Source organism: Podarcis muralis, chromosome 13 (assembly GCF_964188315.1).
Source record: "Podarcis muralis chromosome 13, rPodMur119.hap1.1, whole genome shotgun sequence".
In the NCBI taxonomy this organism is placed as follows: Eukaryota; Metazoa; Chordata; class Lepidosauria; order Squamata; family Lacertidae; genus Podarcis; species Podarcis muralis.
In genome coordinates this window covers 29547326-29565753 of record NC_135667.1, presented here as the reverse complement: position 1 = coordinate 29565753, position 18428 = coordinate 29547326, and the positions used below count along the sequence as shown (strand labels likewise).

General features: G+C 46.7%; 1 protein-coding gene across 4 annotated transcripts in view; it reads right to left on the bottom strand.

The window, feature by feature from the left end:
- The window catches only part of RARA (retinoic acid receptor alpha), a 201533-nt gene that overhangs the window by 15953 nt on the left and 167152 nt on the right, over window positions 1-18428 (bottom strand). The gene's annotated exons all lie outside the window — the stretch shown is intronic.

Here is an 18428-nt window from a genome sequence, read left to right as displayed (position 1 = left end):
GAGACATTTGCGCACAAAAATATCTTACTTGGTCCTGCCTACTATTAACTGCCCTAAAGAAAAAGAAAAACCCTTCCAAATTCTCTGCAGGGATACTAACGCAGGATGCAAGGAAGATTACATTCTAAAACAATTGCTGTTTGGTTATCAATTTGTATCCTTTGCACTGAATTTGGGGTTTTGTCTTGACTGAACTTAGAAAACTGGGGTGGAGTGGGCCCCCCACAGATCATGCAACGGCTGCTAATCAGAGGCAAATCCAAGTACAGTGGTACCTCGAGTTACATACGCTTCAGGTTACAGACACTTCAGGTTACAGACTCTGCTAACCCAGAAATAGTACCTCGGGTTAAGAACTTTGCTTCAGGATGAGAACAGAAATCGTGCTCCGGTGGTGCAGCAGCAGCGGGAGGCCCCATTAGCTAAAGTGGTGCTTCATGTTAAGAACAGTTTCAGGTTAAGAACGGACCTCCAGAACAAATAAAGTTCTTAACCCGAGGTACCACTGTACAAATGTCAGCTGGCCTCCTGGGAAAACCATTCTGTGGTTTCAACAGCAGGATTGGAGCCTGAGCTGCCCCAGCGCTCTGTCCTGGAGGGATGCTGCTCAGCTGCTCATATTTTAGCAGGCAGATTCTGCAACCGTAAAGCCTTTACGTAAGATACCCTCCCTGAGAAACACTGAGAAGTGGGAACAGGACAGCCCAGTAGGGAAGAGTAACCCTAAACAGGGATGCCCGAAGGCCTGGAAGCTTTGGAAGCCGCCTCCAGCATGCTCTCTGCAAGGGTGGGATGGCACCGCAGCGATATGCGATTTGACATTTTCAGGCCAGAGAAATAAGATGTGGGATTGAGCCAGACACAGCCAATCCCAGGAGCTTTACATGCTTGGCACAGCAGCTCAACAGAACAGGGCGGGGTGGTGGGGAGGGGGAAAGGGAGGCAGCGCAGTAGTGACTTGACGCTGCTGGATTCCTGGATCCGGAAGGGAAAGGGTTTGCTTTTGGGAAGGAGGACGATAAAACAATCCGGACACTTGTCTTAAAAACAACAACAAAACCTGCAATTTAATGCCAGAAACACACACACACAGAGACACACACACACACACACACACACACACACACACACACACACAGAGAGAGAGAGAGAGAGAGAGAGAGAGACAGACAGACAGACAGACAGACAGACAGACAGACAGACAGACATATACACACACACTGTTATTGTACAGACCAAAGTGCCTCTGTGCTTTCACAGAGTGCATATATGCTTAGCAAGGGAGTTTAGCAAAATAACCGGGGTTCTTCTAGGGCAAAAGGGGGTGTGAATAGTTGTTGCGTGGTTGCTCCAAGTTAATTAACACTGACTACAAGAGTGCAATCTTGTGTCTGTGATATGAGGCAGGGAATCCCCTATAAAGTATGTCACATTTCTCTGTGGGTGGGGAGAGATAATGCAGTTGCGACAAACGAGACCTTCGGTGCTGGTTAGAAATGGTGCAGAAGTGTGACGGAAGGTAGAAAAGGGTTTTTAGAAGACATTTAAAATGCAATATATCCTACGGATGATCCCTAGAGGAAGAAAAGCCTGGGAATCTGGACTCCCAGCCACCGATGCAGAAGGAAGCAGGTCTAGGCTGGTTATAACAGGATGCAGCTAAAAGCCTGGATATTATTCCCATCTCAGAGAAGGAAGCAGGGGTCTGAGATGGGTTACAGAAAATGGGATGGGAAGCCAAGATTCTGAGGGGCCAACTTGAAGGATTAGTTAAGGAGGGAGCTCCCTCCTGCCAAAAGACAGCAGAGCAAGGTGAGCTTAATTTTACTGAATCCAAAATCTGTTGGCATAAAAAGCACACAAGCTCTGGAGTTATACAGATCTTTCAGCAGGCAAAATGAAAAAGGTGCCTAAAGGAAGCTGAGGACAGGAGGTGGCGAAACAATGCAAGGCGAGACAGAGGTGCTGCTGGCCAGCAGGGAAGCTGATCTAAGGATGGGTATTTATCCTGTTCCGGATGGGATGATCCTCCTTCTCAAGAGTCTGGCACATGGTTTTGGGATTATCCTGTGCTCCTGGATGCTCAAGTGGTGGCTGTAGCCAGAAGTACTTTTGCACAGCTCGGGCAGGTGGGCCAGGGTGGTGGAGTGCATGGGTAGGCAAACTAAGGCCCGGGGTCCAGATCCAGCCCAATCACCTTCTAATCCGGCCCATGGACGGTCCGGGAATCAGTGTGTTTTTACATGAGTAGAATGTGTCCTTTTATTTAAAATGCATCTCTGGGTTATTTGTGGGGCACAGGAATTCGTTCACATTTTTTTCCAAATTATACTCCGGCCCCCCACAAGGTCTGAGGGACAGTGGACCAGCCCCCTGCTGAAAAAGTTTGCTGACCCCTGGTATTGGTTAGAGCACTGGGCCTGGGTCACAAATCTCTACTTAGCCATGAAGCTTCCTGAGTGACAGGTCAGACTCCCTCCCTCCCTCCCTCCCTCTTCTCTCCCAGTCTAATGTAAACATGCCCTAAGTTTATGGAAGTGAAGGTGGGATAAAAATGCCTCAATTAAAAAATTCCACCCCAAAACAAACCAACATCACAGCCCTTCCTGAAGAAGACAGCCACTATCACTCATGCTTTGGTCACATCTATGGTTGGTCTAGTAAGGTCTACATGGAAGTATGTCTGGAAACTACAACTGGTGCCAAGTGCTTTTTCCTGGGGTCCACCACGTGGAAGCCACTGCTTTTCTATTTTTGAACTACTCTGGCTCCCAGTTTGTTTCAAATTCCAAAGCAACTTGGACTTCTTGTTTCCAAAGGAGGTTGCTAGACCATTGAGATATTTGCAGGGTTTTCTGCTCCATGTCCTGCCATTGTACAAAGGACGATGAGCCTTCTCCATGGTGGCTCCTAGGCTGTGGAACCTCCTTCCCTTGGAGGGTCTGTTTACAGACTCTTCCCTCCACTCCTCCCAATGGATGTTGAAGGCCATCTTACCATCTGGAGTTTTACGAGGACAACTTGTGTTCATTGCGCGAGGCCCCTGATTTCATCCTGCTTCTGTTTCTCTAAGATGTTATCAGGACTCACTATTGTTTTCCCCCCTCTCTCGATAAGTCTTGTTTGTTAATTGGTGTTTTATTGTTTTATTTTGCGCTTTTAACTTGCATGTGCAGCCTTGGGGCTGTCCTAGCTGGAAAGCAGCATAAAAACTAACTGTAATCCAGTGTAACATGACGGCAGGCCCTGAGATGCACCCCCATCCGATCTGTTCAACTTGTATGCCACAAAATGGAGCCACATGGAATCTTTTAAGGAAAATCTGACCTAGCAGAGAGGTGGACTCAAGAGGGAAACCTCCCTCCAAGCTTCTAGGCTCCAGTCCCATGAAATGCTCTGTGTGTGTGTGTATACGCACGTGCGCGCGTGCGCACACGCACACACACACAAAAGTTTACTGATCTCACCTCCACCCTGGCACAATCTTGTTCAAATGTTTTGGTTCCCACGACTCCTGGATTCAAGACAGCTCACCAGAGGGGATGTGCTGGCATGTGCAAGACATGGGGTCAAGACCAGCCATGGAAGGAAGACAGGGAACCAAATGCTGGGTTCTTTTCTTTTCTTTTTTTGCCACAGTTGTCAAAAGGCAAGATAGGTCAGAGCAGCTTGTCAATAAAAACAGACGAGAAGCTGTGGCCGTGCAAATGCGCGGACTTGCATGGGCACAGTCGCAAAACAAGGGCAGCAATGAAAAGAAACACAGCCTGCACATGTGCGATGCGTTTTCCGCTCCCCCAGGCATGAAAAGGTTAAGGCGCTTGGCTGCACACCCACAGCCCCTTTCCTGTAGGATGTCTGCCGATGTTTTTCTTCAAGCCGGAGTCCGGAGTAAACCAGTCAGACAGGATATTAAAAGGCCTGGCCCTGCGCAGGGTGAGCAGGCCTTCAGATGGGAAAGGCCTCCAGGCCAGTCCCCCAAGGATGGGTTTGATTAGCTCCCCCCTTCTTAACCACTTTTTTAAAAAAATAAAAAGCCCCTTATACACACACACACACACACACACACACACACACACACACACACAAACCTTGCAGGGAATAGAGCCAGGATGTGGCCTGCCAAACAAAAGGGCTGGCGCATGCCAGGAGATTAGACATGAAAGGGGTTTCGTTTGAGTGGGGCCTCTGCGCAGGAAGAGGCTCACAGCTGGGGAATGCACCCTGAGGACTTTGCACCAACTCACGGCTCATGACGTCCTCACCCTGATGGCCCCAAATGCAAGGTCTCACAAGGCTGATTCCCCCTCCCATCCTTACCCCAACATGCGCGCACACACACCCTAGTGTGGCCCAAAGCCAACCACAGGGGAGACACAGAGGCACATGGCTATCTGAGCAACTAAGATGCTGGATTCTATTCCTAATTCTGAGAAAGGTTGAGAGCCCAGCAGGTTGGAGCCAGTGCTGAATTGCAAAAGGGAGAGACTGTCTCTCCTGGAAGCCCTTTACAGTGGACGCACGGGTTGCAAACATGATCTGTGTGGGAAGCACGTTCGCAACCCGCCGCGCCTGCACAAACGTGGGTCGCAATTTGGCGCTTCTGCGCATGTGCAAAGCACGATTTAGCACTTCTGCGCATGCGTCGAAACCTGGAAGTAACCCGTTCCAGTACTTCCGGGTTTGGCGCGGTGTGCAATCTGAAATCGTGCAACCCGAAGCGTCTGTAACCTGAGGTATGACTGCATTCATAATCCCAGATACATAGGGGACTGGTTGTGGTTAAGCCAGTGATGAGAGAGGGGCACTCTACAGATGCTCAGAAACACCCTTTGTTATTTCATTTGTTCCACTGCTGAACAGAAAACAGGTCTGAGACGAAGCCCTGACTCAAAATTGCTCATTTATCACAATTGTCATTATAGCTAGTGTAACCTGGACTCCTGGGTTGTTTCCTCAAGTCTGCAAAGAGTCTGTTGGGTTGGGCTCATGAGTAAAACAAGGAACCAGGCAGGAAGCCAAGACGGGATTCTAACGAGGGCCAAGTAATACATTTAGCAGAATCAAATCATCAAGCTTTTCCTGGACTGTACAACTTCAGGAGGAAGCGTGTGAGAGTGTGTGGGGTATATTAGAATGCTCACTCCCTGCACACAGAAAGGCAGCGCATCAGGGAACAGGGCAAGCTGAAACATATTTACTTCCCCTTTCATGCTTATTTTGTACATGTAAGGTTTCCAGTTTTGTTTGTTTTCTTTAGGATGCAATTACCTCATCTTCAGTCTGAAGTGGTAGCGTCCAGGAAAAGATATTTACCACATGAATATGCCTGAAGGTATAAATTAGCATTCAGTTGGAAGCAGGGGTTTTGGGGCCTGCTTCTGGTGTTGGGAAAGGGAGCTGGTTTGTTGCGAGGAGAGGGAGGGCTCTTTTTGGAGGGCAATGGAGTCTTAAGAAGAAGGGAAAAGCAGAACATTTTGGAGCAAAGGCAGCTATGCCATGTTTCTAGCTATGGAAAAATGGAGTCGAGTCTAGGAAGATACAGTGGAAGGGGAACATTTAAGCTCTGAGAGCCCTATTAATTTTCTCTCCGGCTACCCAGCTCTCTTAAACCTGGAGAATAAACCCAGGAAACCTGAAGGAAACACACTGCATTCTGAGGTATTAACTGTCAGGACTGATAGCTCAGTGTGGTGCTGATAATGCCAAGGTTGCAGGTTCAATCCCCGTAAGGGTCAGCTGCACCTTCCTGCATTGCAGGGGGTTGGACTAGATGATCCAACTCTTATGATTCAAGGGTGGCAACGGTTTAGATTTATTCCCTATAGCTCTATTCAGAAATCAACCATTTCCGACCTTTAGCATTATCAGACCTCTTTGTTCTGCTTAGAAAAGTCAGCGGTGGTGCCCTGCTTGCCTCCAATTTCCTGTTTGGCCATGACACCTATTGATGTCTCCCAGCACACAACGCTTCTACATTTAAACAAGTTTAAGCCCTGCCTGCCCTCGGTGGTCTCTTATGCAGCCAGTATGGACTCCAACTCCCAGGATGGCCAATGGTGGTGGTGGAGTTGATGGGAGTTGGGAGTCCCAATGGCATCTAGAGGTCCCCGTGCTGCTTTTTGCATCATAGACCACTGACCCTCAACTGGTGGGTTGAGACCCACAACTGGGCCTGGCCACAGCAGCAGCACCACCAGCACACACTATGACAAATTAAGAAGAGGGTCACCAGATGCACACATGGGGTTAAAAGTGCATCCACGGTCTGAAAATGTTAAAGGCTACTATATGAAGTCACCAGGAATGTCCCCAACTTGAATATATGTAATTTTAAAAGCTTTTGTTGTTGTTTAGTCATCTTAGTCGTGTTCGACTCTCCGTGACCCCATGAACCAGAACGAACAAATTTTATTATTTTGGTCACAGACCAGTTCCAGCCCACATACAATATCAAGGAAGTCATAAAACACGTTAGGGATACATTTGAATTTGCAATTAGGTATAACAGGGACAATACAGATATAGCAACAGTTTAAAAATATATAAATTAAAACTTAGTCACTAACATATAACCTAAAATTATCATTTAAAACCTTAATCCTTATGATAGCACAGCTTGTTCCCTAAGTTTTATGGCAATCACACAGAATTTGGCTACCCTTAATGTGGTCTCAGGATCCTTGTCCTCTACCAGGGATTTTAGACATTGCCTTGGAAACAAGCTACACTTCTTCAAAGCAGGGGTCTGAATGAGGCCCTCTTTGCCTCTCCATCCCATCCTAGGGAGTCTCCCCAGGCCACCCCCTTTACTGTGCTGAAACATCTCCTTGACCGGTGATAATAATGCCTCTTGCCTGACAGGAATGTAGCCTCCTGTACAAAGATAGAGGAGTCACATCTGTTGCCTTGAATAAGCTTCCCCACCCTTGCTTTATAACATCTGCAGTTTTGCCACACATCCTGCGCCGATGCTACCAAGATAATCGTGAAACACTTTTAGACACTGCCAAGTTTTGTTTTTTCCTGCAGCTCTGGTTTTCTTCAATGGGATAATATATGGGGTAATATATATTTATTCAAAGCAATAAAAAAAATATCCTGCAAGCTGTAATGTCCCTTCTACAGGAATGCATGATTATTCGCCTCTGTATGAAAGACAGTGTGGTATAGTGGTTAGTGTGTCGGACCAGAGCCTGGGGGAGCAGGGTTCACATCCCGACTCAGCCATGAAGCTCACTGAGTGACCTTGGCCCAGTCACTCCCTGTTAGCCTAACCTACCTCACACGGTTGTTGTGGGGATTAAATGAGGGACGACAACGACCCATGTATGCCACCTTGGAGGAAAAGGTGGGAAATAAATGCAAATAAATAATATGCTTTTACCTCAGCACTCTCCTGTTCTACAGAATGGTTCCAAGCCCTGCAAGAGTTTCATGGAAGAGATACTCTCATCCCTAGCAACTCCCTTTTGCTATGCAAACTGACCATCATCTCATGTCCTACTATAAAGTTTCAGTTCATTTCAGGCTTTCGTAGAAAGTTTTGACGTCCTTCACTGTCAAGATATTTTGCCCCCAGTCACCCAGCTTGTCCTAAATCCCTTATTCGTCAAAATGGGGCAGTTGCCATAAGGGTGAGGGGGGGGGGGTGGGACACCTCCTGCAAAGCGGGCCGAGGCCCCAGAACAGGGAATGTACAGTTCACAATGGATTGTTCCCAGCCCCCCATCGCCTGGGGCAAAGACAAAAGGGAAAGCCAGTAGCTAGAACAACGAGATGACTGTTCCCCTTGCCAACAGGACGGCTGTCGGGTCACCCAATTATGCCCACGGAGGCGCAAATTAACTGCTCTCCGACATGCCCTTGCTGGGCCAGAGCCAAGGGTGCCCACCTCCCACCCAAAGGCAGCAAACAGAGGTCGTATTCTTTGGTGAAAACTGCAGGTGCGGAGGGGAGGTCAGGGCTTCTGGAATCTCTCTCAAAAGACGGGGAGCCCTGCTGCCCCCTTCCCCTGTCACAGCCCCTGGCAACCCCTCCCAATTTAGCCAGCAGAATATTTTCTTTGGGGGGGGGATGTTTGCAAGAAAACCTGTCACAATTCCCCAGGCCACACTGCAAAAAAAGAGAGAGCTGTTACCATGTGTGCAGAGCCACTATTTTAGGGTCAGAAAAGTCTCCCCCATCTTTTCCAGCGTACTGCAGTAGGCGGGGGCCGTGGGGCAAGTAGAATCAATTTCTTGCATGCCCTATTTATCTTGAACCCGCACAGCCCTACCCCTCTTCGTTCAGCAACATTTATTTAGCAGCACCTCCTCTCATCCTAGTCCCTGGGCCCCTTTTTAGGTACAAGTTAATAAAAGAGTGCTTCTGTGCATGTATGAAATGCCCTCTCCTCACCTCTGAAGTCTGATCCCATCTCCTTAAAGAGTTAAGGGCCAGGACTTCATTTTAGAGCAGCTCTGCTCTAAATTAAGCAGTACCCACAACTCCCTTGAGAGAACTCAGTCCAAAATGGCTTTTGAATTTTTTAAAAGCTTAGATATTCCGCACCACTGTAAAAACTTAGGCTGGGCTTCCAGAATGTGCCAACAGATAGAGACAATGCTCTCCCCACCCACCCACCCCTCACAAAATAAACCTGCCTTAGAGGTGACTTTGGGGGCAGGACAATGGGCTGACACAACCGCAAAAGGTGCAGGACTCCTACTCTATTTTCACCTGGCCACCCTCCATTGGAAGCGTAAAAAGATCAGTTCCCCATCAGCTGTGGTTTCAAAAATCCAGCTGAACCAGCATTCAAATGAGACAACACACAGCTTCCTGGATCCGTCCTGACTATATTATAGGTCTTCCGGGAAACAAAGAACTGCAGTTTAGCTGCAGCTGCTTTTCCCATTTCCTCAATGCAGAGTTTGTATTTGTAAGCCAGGCCAAGACACAAAACGTAGGGAAGGAGGAGCTGGGGCAGATGAAGAACAGGCAACTCAGAAAGTTTCTGCCGGAGCAGAACCCTGACTGCAACAGCCCGTGATAGATTTGTACCCTCCATGAATGTCTCTCACTCTCTAATCCTCTCGGAAAAAGCCACTTTAAGCCAGTGGACACCACATCATTCTGCCAGTTAATTATGCACTGTGTAAAGGAGGACAACTCTGGAACGTAATGGAGGGACATTCCTCCCTCTTCCCAGACGGACGGACGGTGGGGACGTGATCTCCCCTGACTTGCCCCCTGGAAAACAGCCGGGACTAGACTGTGATGAGGGAGGTGGAGGTAATCAGCAGAGCTGCCTGGAGGCCAAGAGGAGGGGAAGCGAGGCATTAAAAAGGGCACTTGACAAAAGAGGCAAGCTACCAGCCGCACAAAGGCAGCCATTGTGGGGCCAGAGAGGGCCATGGCACTCGACAATGGACACGCCAGAGGAGGGGGGTGGGTCATGGCAGAGGAGTCAAGGGGAGTGCTGGGGTGGGGGGTGCGGATCTGGCAGGACCTATTATCTCCCTGGGCCAGAAAGGCCCGATAATGCAGGAATGGGCTAGTCTCGCCCATACACTGGTACAGATCTGAACCACATACGCAGATGGCTTTGTAGCACACACCTCACAGAAAAAGAGCACAAACACACACCCCAATCTGCTCCAGCATATGCATACACACGCAAAATAATTTCACAACGCACTTTCACTACAGAAACATCCAGTACAGTGGACACTCGGGTTGCGAACGTGATCCATGCGGGATGCGTGTTCGCAACCCGCAGCGCTGCATCTGCACACTCGCAGGTTGCGATTAGGTGCATCTGTGCATGTGCAAAGCGCGATTTAGTGCTTCTGCGCATGCGCGACCGCCGAAACCCAGAAGTAACCCGTTCCAGTACTTCTGGGTTTTGGCGGTCCGCAACCCGAAAAAAACGCAACCTGAAGTGTCTGTAACCCGAGGTATGACTGTACAATTCTTTTTGAAGAAAAGTTGCATTTGGTTTCATGTGCTATAGGAGGGTGGTAGGATTCTGCAAGATTTTTAACAGAATGAATCTGACACACTAATATTAATGATAATGATTTTATTATTTATATGCTACCCCATCTGACTGGGATGCCCCAGCCACTCTGGGCGGTTCCCAACAAAATACAGGGAACCAGGCAGAGGGCCTTTTTGGTAGTGGCGCCCACTCTGTGGAACGCCCTCCCATCAGATGAGTAAGTATATAACCTTTAGAAGGTATCTAGAGGCTACCCTGTATAGGGAAGCTTTTGAAAGTTTAATGCAGGCATCCCCGAACTCTGCCCTCCAGCTGTTTTGGGACTGCAACTCCCATCATCCCTAGCTAACAGGACCAGTGGTCTGGGATGATGGGAGTTGCAGTCCCAAAACAGCTGGAGGGCCGAGTTCAGGGATGCCTGGTTTAATGTTTTATTACGTTTTTATATATGTTGGGAGCCGCCTAGAGTGGCTGAGGCAACCCAGTAAGATGGATGGACTACAAACAAACAAACAAACAATAATAATAATAATACCCAATAAAACATCAACCATTAAAAACTTCTCTGTACAGGGCTGCCTTCTAAAGGTCATATAGTTATTTACCAGTTTGGCATCTGATATGAGGGAGTTCCATAGGGCAGGTACCACTACCGAGAAGGCCCTTTACCTGGTTCAGTGATCTAGTCCACAAGGAACACAGTACTTGTACCTGGAAGAATCCAGAGAGCGCATACCAGAGCTCTGTTTCGCTCTTCCACCCACTGTGCAAACAAAGATTGCGTGGGAATGAGAGACTTGGGCACACCTCCCATTTCGGAGCTCATGTTTCTTGATGGAGCAGAAAGTGCCCCCTTTCCAGAATTGACCTGGCATGCTGACTGCCCACGTGCGGATACCAAGGAGGGAAAAACTAGGCTCTGCTGTGGCCACCTCTGAGCCATCCCTTCCTTGCACTGGGATGGTGCCTGTGATGGACGGAGTGCAGCCCAGCATTTTCACTTATGTCACATTCCAGCAAAACCTTCTCTAATGCATCCCTTGTTAAATTTCAACGGGACTCCCACATGATAATTTCACAGTGGTTGTACTCTTTAATATTTTAATTCCCCCCCTTTTTAGACCAAGCTCAAGACAGTTTATCACAAGAATGTACTAAGATATCTCCATTAAAACACCCCTCAGAAAATCTAACACCTGTGTGCTTTGTTCCAGGTCAGACTAGTTGTCTCTCTAACGCAGCGCTGTCTCTTTCCTCCTTCCTGATTCTTTCAGGGAGATGCCAGGAAATAAACCCGACATCTTCCATTTGCAAGACATGGGTTTTGCCAATGGTGTTCAAAAGCCTGTTAATGTTCCCAACATATTCTATTGGTTTGTTGGGTAATACTAGTTTTTTATCTGCTTTGCAGAAAAAAAATATAATGTATCACATTTGAGACAATTTTCTCTTCCGCTCTCTAAATCCCCAATTACAAAATTTTGGAAAAACAGTAAAATACTTCATTAGAATAGGGGCTGGAGAAACATTGGTCATTGTCAGATTATCCAATAATAAGTAAATGTCTAAAACATTTGTTTAAGAGGAAGTGGTCAGAATTGGAGTTTTGAATTTCGGGCTTTTTATGGTCCTTGGCTTAAATGGCGGCTTGTTTGTAATCTCAAATGAAGACTAGAAGTAAGTGTATATAGTTGGACACAAAAAAAGGCAGATGACTCCTCTATCACATGTGTATACTACAAACATATATTTCATATACACAGTGTGGACATGATGTAATCTGCCTCATGGTACAGTATGCCATATCCTAACCCAATTTATATTTACAGCCTAATCCTAAACATTAGGATTAGGCTCGCCAGATGCAGCTTGTCACGCTGGCCACGTGACCCGGAAGTGTCTGCGGACAGCGCTGGCTCCCGGCCTATAGAGTGAGATGAGCGCACAACCCTAGAGTCTGGCAAGACTGGCCCGTACCGGCAGGGGTACCTTTACCTTTTTAATCCTAAGCATGATTTGGGAAGGGCCGTTATTAGCACTGTTGAGTGTAATTATTTGAATGCAGAAGGTGCCTGGTTCAGTCCCCAGCAAAGGACTAGGAAAAATTCCCTGCCGAACCTCTGGCATGGATCAGTGGTCTGATTCAGTACAGTCATACCTCATGTTACGTTTGCTTCATGTTACGTTTTTTCGGATTGCGTCCCGCGGCGACCCGGAAATACCGGAAAGGGTTACTTCAGGGTTTCGCCACTTGCGCATGAACGCTAAATTGCGCATCGCCAAATCGCAGCGCGCACCTGCGCAGATACAGCACTTCAGGTTGTGGGCTTTTCACATTGTGAACGGGCCTCCGGAACGGATCCCGTTCGCAACCAGAGGTGCCACTGTATAAGGCAGCTTCCTATGTTCTTCTGATTATTTGGGATCCGGCCCTCCAGAGCTCATGGTACCTGATTTCCTACCATCGGTGTTTAGGGCTGCAGCCTTAGCCCCACCAAACTGGTAAGCGTGTCACAGAAAAACACATATTCCACTAAAACACTAACAAAATAACATGCCTACTCTGTTACCAGCACTGTGGAATGTAATTCTTCGATAACTGTAGGTTCTCTTGCATATAAAGTTTGCTTTATGGTGTGTTTCTCTGATCCATCTGCTGATACATTTTGGGGAAAACTGACTCGGAACGATGCATGACCATCCAATCATATGTGTGCACGCGCATGCACACTCCACAAATCTATGACCTGGTGCCCTTTTAAAATGTAGTGTGGAATGGGGGGGGGTTTATTGGGCTGTCTTTGTTTTTATTTTTTGAATGTATTCTGTGTTTTATGTTGTAAACTGCCCCAACATCGATGGGCATAGGGTGGCATACAAATTTAATAAATAATAATGCCCACGTGGATAAATAAAAATACAGGACATAAAAAAATCCCTCTCTCCAGCTTGATACCCACAGACTAACACACACACACACACACACACACACAGCTGACTCAAGCTGGCACAATTAAGCAAACTCCTACACAAGGTTGCCCCATCACAAGCAAATCCACAAAGCGCATCTTCTTTTACACACCCCAAATCTGGACAAAGAGGGGTATTGGTACAACTAGCTTGTTGTAACAAAAATGGTGGCACCTTAAAAGACTGACACAAGTTTACAGAAGCTAGATATTTAAGTAGGGGAGCAATGGATGTCAAGTGGGGTCAATGGAGACCCAACCATTCCCTTTCCTCTAAGCAAATACGAACCATGAGCGCAAGCGCCGTGTCCCTTTCCTTCTCAACCTCCAATAGCCGCTCCCCCAATCAAAACCCAGCCCGTGCGTCTCGATATTCACCTGCATGCCTTGCTATAACAGACAGACTGATCAACTGCGTAGATAGAAAACACAAACGGCTACACACTTGCCAGTCAGGTCCCTCTCTTTTAAGGCAAAATCCTTCACACACCACACAACAGGCTTGTGCACACTCCCTCTTCTCCCAGCTTTAGCGCTCAATTGGAGCAAACAGCAATTTGGGATTTTTCCCTGGATTGGCATTTGTTCCGATCTGTTACTAAAGAGTGGGTCCTCCCTTGGAAAGCAGTGGGGGCGAGGGGAAAACTGCATGGCTCCATGCCTAGAAAGTGCGGATCAAGCAGAAAACTGCTCAGATGCATACTTTCTAGGCCACGGCACAAGCAGAAGTGTGGAGGAACCCTAAATTCCAGGGACTCACAGGAAGAAACTGGCTGGTTCAGACAGATGCTGGTGGTGTAATGGTGATCGTGCCTCTTCGAGGCATATGATGTAGGCAGGACCTGAAGTGTCTTCTTCTGAGTCAGAAACTGCTGTTCACGTTATTTTTGCTTTGGAAAAATCCTTGGTGTTTGCTGATGTTCACAAACATTTAAATTATATTCCTCTAATGTGGGAGCAAACAACTAAAGGTAATCCTGAGAGCCCTTATGTGTGCAGAAAGACTTGTATTGCAAGGCTGGAAGGATAAGCAACCCCCATCCATTACTGCCCTTTCTACAAATATATTGTAATCAATCTTGTTTGGATATCCATTTGGACATACCGACTGCCTATATTAATATACATGTTCAAATTAGGATTGATGGATTTTTCTTTACTGTTTATGTGAGCTGACGTTGCTTCTTTCATTTTCCTTCTGTTATACTTGCAATAAAGTTTGGGGGTTTTTTTGAAAGTCACATCACAACAGCCCTCCAAGATTAAAACCAGCTCACCTGGATTCCTCCTTGTACAATAAACAGAAGTGAACAAGAAACAAATGAACAAGAAAATGAGTTCTATGCAAGCTTCAACTTTGATGGTGGCATGTTGAAGAGAAGTCAAGGCAATAATATGACAGCATTTCCTAACTCAATATGTGCCTCTCAGATCTGCTGAGAACATCCTCTGAATTAATACATTTTCACAGCATTCGGACAAAAAGGGCATACGGAAAGAGATCCTCAATCGCCCCCACCTCTGTCCTACAACTCTGTAACCTGGTCACCCTGTGGAGAAACACTGACTCCCAAACCTCGTTTAAGAACAATCAGAGTCTTGTAGCACCTTAAAGACCACCATTTGTATAATGTCATGGATTCAGGCGCACCTCATATGATGAAAGCTTATGCCATTATACGTTTTGCAGCCCCCTGAAGCTCTTGGTTTGCTTTTGCTGCAAGATAAAATCGCAGTTGCCCCTCTGGAAACCTTTAAAATCTTTCCCTGCTTGAATCAGCTTTCGTTGGCCACGGGTAAACCTAAGCGGCTGATTATTACTTTTTTAACAGCTTCGTTTTCAATGTGCTTTTATATGGGGTGTGGGGACACTAAAAAGCCTGACGAATAAAAGAGGTCATAGATCCTTGTTGTCATGAAGCAAAATCCACCGGCTGAGAAAGAGCAATAATGCGATGAAGGGGAGACTTTAAGGGCACCTGCCCCAGGTACAATCTGGGCAGGGCTGCAAAACATGTAATATACCGAGAGTATTCTGTAATTGCCAAGAGTGTCAGACCAGGACTGGGGAGACCTGGGCTCATATGCCCACTTATCCATGAAGCTCATTGGGGAGAATTATGCATGGCACTTTTAAGCTCCTTGAAGGAATCACAGAACTGCAGAGTTGGAAGGGACCATGAGGGTCATCTAGTCCAACCCCTTGCAATGCAGGAATCTTTTTGCCCGATGTGGGGCTCAAACCCACGGCCCTGAGATTAAGGCGCCTCATGCTCTACCAACTGAGAAAGGCAGGATATAAATAGAATAAATAAAACATATGAGTAAACTAGTGAACTGTATAATAGACGAAAACCATGGCTTAACATCAAGCTGTTGGGAAAGGTTTGCACATAACTATGGCTTGCTTGCTTGTCAACAAACCACAGTATGAAGCCATGGTCTGTTCTTGGTTTATGAACCTCGGCTTATGAACCTATGGCTTGGTGTTACTTATGAACCCAGCACCCTTCCTTAGCTACGGTTTGTTTGGCCACCCCACCCCTGACGCTCATCAAACTGCAAAGGCAGGAGGCAAGAGAAGATGGAAAACAAATGAAAACTTTGGGGAAACAAGCCACCATTTGTTTGCACGTCCGGGTTCACCTGTGTTTTGTTAAACAAACCAAGACTTAAGTGTTATTGGCAAACCAGACCAGAGTGGCCCTGTCATATAGCTCCTCACTGGCCCTAGGTCAGCAGCCTTACCTAGTTCATTGCATTCCACCACTGAATAACTCTGGTACGGGAAAAGAAATTACACTAACACTGGACAGCAAGGGCTGGCAGGTTTTTGTTCCTGCTCAAGAGCACTAGGTAAATCTATTCTTAACTAGTCCAGGTGCCACAACATGCACTGCACCTTTAAAGCACATGACTTCTCCCAAAGAATCCTGGGAACTATAATTTGTTCAGGTTACTGTGAATTGTAGCTCTGTTAGGAGGAAACTTGAGCTCCCAGAATTCTTTTTTTTGGGGGGGGAGAGAGAAGGGAAGTCAAGGTGTTTTTGATGTGCTTTAAAGTTGTGATGTGGACCTGCCCTAGAAACGACTAGTTACAGCACTGGTACCAAGCATCCCCAGGTGAAAATGGAAGGGAAGAAGAAGTGTTTTAACCCAGACGTACAGAACATGCTTTCCTTGCAAAAGACAGGGCTGGAAAAGTTGCTTGCCTGAAATCACCTGACTCGGTAGGTTCCTAAGTTTCTAAAGGCATTTGTTCTTCCAGGAGCTTAAATGAGAAATGCTGTCTGTTAGGGAATAACAGAAATAGAGTTTCCCAGCTCTGCCTTCTGTTTTCTTGCATACCTGTTCTCAAGTTAGATGCCCATCCCTTGCTCCCAAGTCGCTACTTCCATTGATTTCGGGAGGGCAAAGCTCAGGCCGAAACCAGGGAGGAGGTGACTCTCCCCCCCGCCCCCCACTCTCTCCACAAAGGATCCTGGGAGGCCTCAAATAGGGCATTTTACCTTTGTGTTTATAGAGCACACCTTTGTTTGACAAAGTGAGTCAATAGGGATTCTTCCCCACAGTTGTTTGGCCACCACCTCACACTGAGGAATGAAATATAAAAATTGGTGGGAGATGGGAGGAGCTTTTTTTAAAAAAAGAAAGGAAGAAAAAGTCAAGGCAATGAAGTGTTTTTACAGGGCAAAGCTCTCGCTTGTAGACTTAGTATATACTTGTTGGTTTTTAGGACTGTTTTCCCAAGGCGTTCAGTAGGGTCACGACGCTCTCTTTCCTCAAAGGCTCGAGGCCTCTGCTCTGCCAGTGCTCCTCAAGTGTTGTATTTGCACACACTTCAACGTTTGGCAGAGGAAAATAGGAGCTCACTCACGATACAATTGTGGCTGGGAGAAACAAATCTGCTTCTCCAAGGGCATGCCGAAAGTTTTCTGAAATATCAGAGAAGAGGCTGTCAACCGATGACAAGGAATTACTTTAGCTGATTAATAATGTGCCACTTTATAAATGAATCGATTAGATCCATTAATTAAGTGCAGTTGCATAGGACCAAAAAAAAGCATCAATGGAGGTTCCTTTGTAAGATACTGGAGGGAGTGTGGGAGAGCTTGAGATTCAACCAAAGTGGCCACCCACTGTTACACAAGGGAGAGCTGCCTTTAATATTTCTCCGTTCCCTATTACAGGCACACAGCAGACCCAAAACAGCATCCAAAGGGTGCCCTTTATTCATAGCCCAATTAGAATTTGCTTTCATAGATCAAAACTGGCCCCCCACAACAGAAGCCTTTGTGGATTAATCTTTCAATTAGAGCCCTACTACAATACCCAGGATTCCTAATACCCAGGATTCACACGTGTGAGGCAACAGGTTTTCCTATGACTGCTGGCCATTCAGCCACTTGATTCCTTTTTAACACAAGGGATACTGTGAAAAGTTATGGGAGGTGGCTGCTGTTATTCAAAAAAGATCTCTTCCTCTTCTCCTCTTAGTCATTGCTTCACATGGTCCAAGGATCAGCCACGCCTCTTGTTAGCAACTGTTGGGTGGTAACCTGATGTTCTTAATGTTAACATGTGAAAATGACCCCCAAAGGTAAACACAAACTACCCCAAAGATTCAAAATGTGAGGGAGAAATAGGCATGTGAAGAGGAAAGATCTCTCCAGAGGGCAGGATATAAACCACACAAAACCAAGGGAAAAAATAATCCTCCCTTTATCTGCTGGCTCTCCCCTGCAAATGCACCCCCCATGCCAGAAATAGCTCTGAAATTAAGCAGTTAAGAAATGGATATCGGGGGGGGGGGGGTGGCATGTGCAAAGGATGATTGATAAAATGCAGGAAAAATAAAACACATTCCCTTCTCACCCATCGATTCTCCCCTGCAAATGTTACCAAAGCAAATACAGTGGTAGCTCTGGTTACAGTCGCTTCAGGTTACAGATTCCGCTAACCCAGAAATTGTACCTCGGGTTAAAAACTTTACCTCAGGATGAGAACAGAAATCGCATGGAGGCAGCGGGAGGCCCCATTAGCTAAAGTGGTACCTCAGGTGAAGAACAGTGTCAGGTTAAGAACGGACCTCCAGAACGAATTAAGTTCTTAACCTGAGGTACCACCGTACAGGATTGGGAACACACCTGCAGACAAATAGAAAAGGAGCACAAGGCACCCGCTGAACAACCAAGGTTGCCATTTCAACACAACACACCTCCAGCTACCTCTCCTGTCTGTCAGGTAAGGGGGCTGGGAAAGATCCTTCCTGAAACCCTTAAGAGTTGACTCCAAAACTCACAGGCCTTTGGGGTTGAAAATATCGGTTTGCATCCTCACATCCTAAAACGGTAGTTTTCCAGCTGTGTCCCAGGGGTTCTTCATTTGGAAACTTCATCAGGGGGTTCTCCAAGGAGAAAACTGGACAAGAGAGAGTTTCACCCACCCCCTACTGAATGCTTTAACCTGCCCTT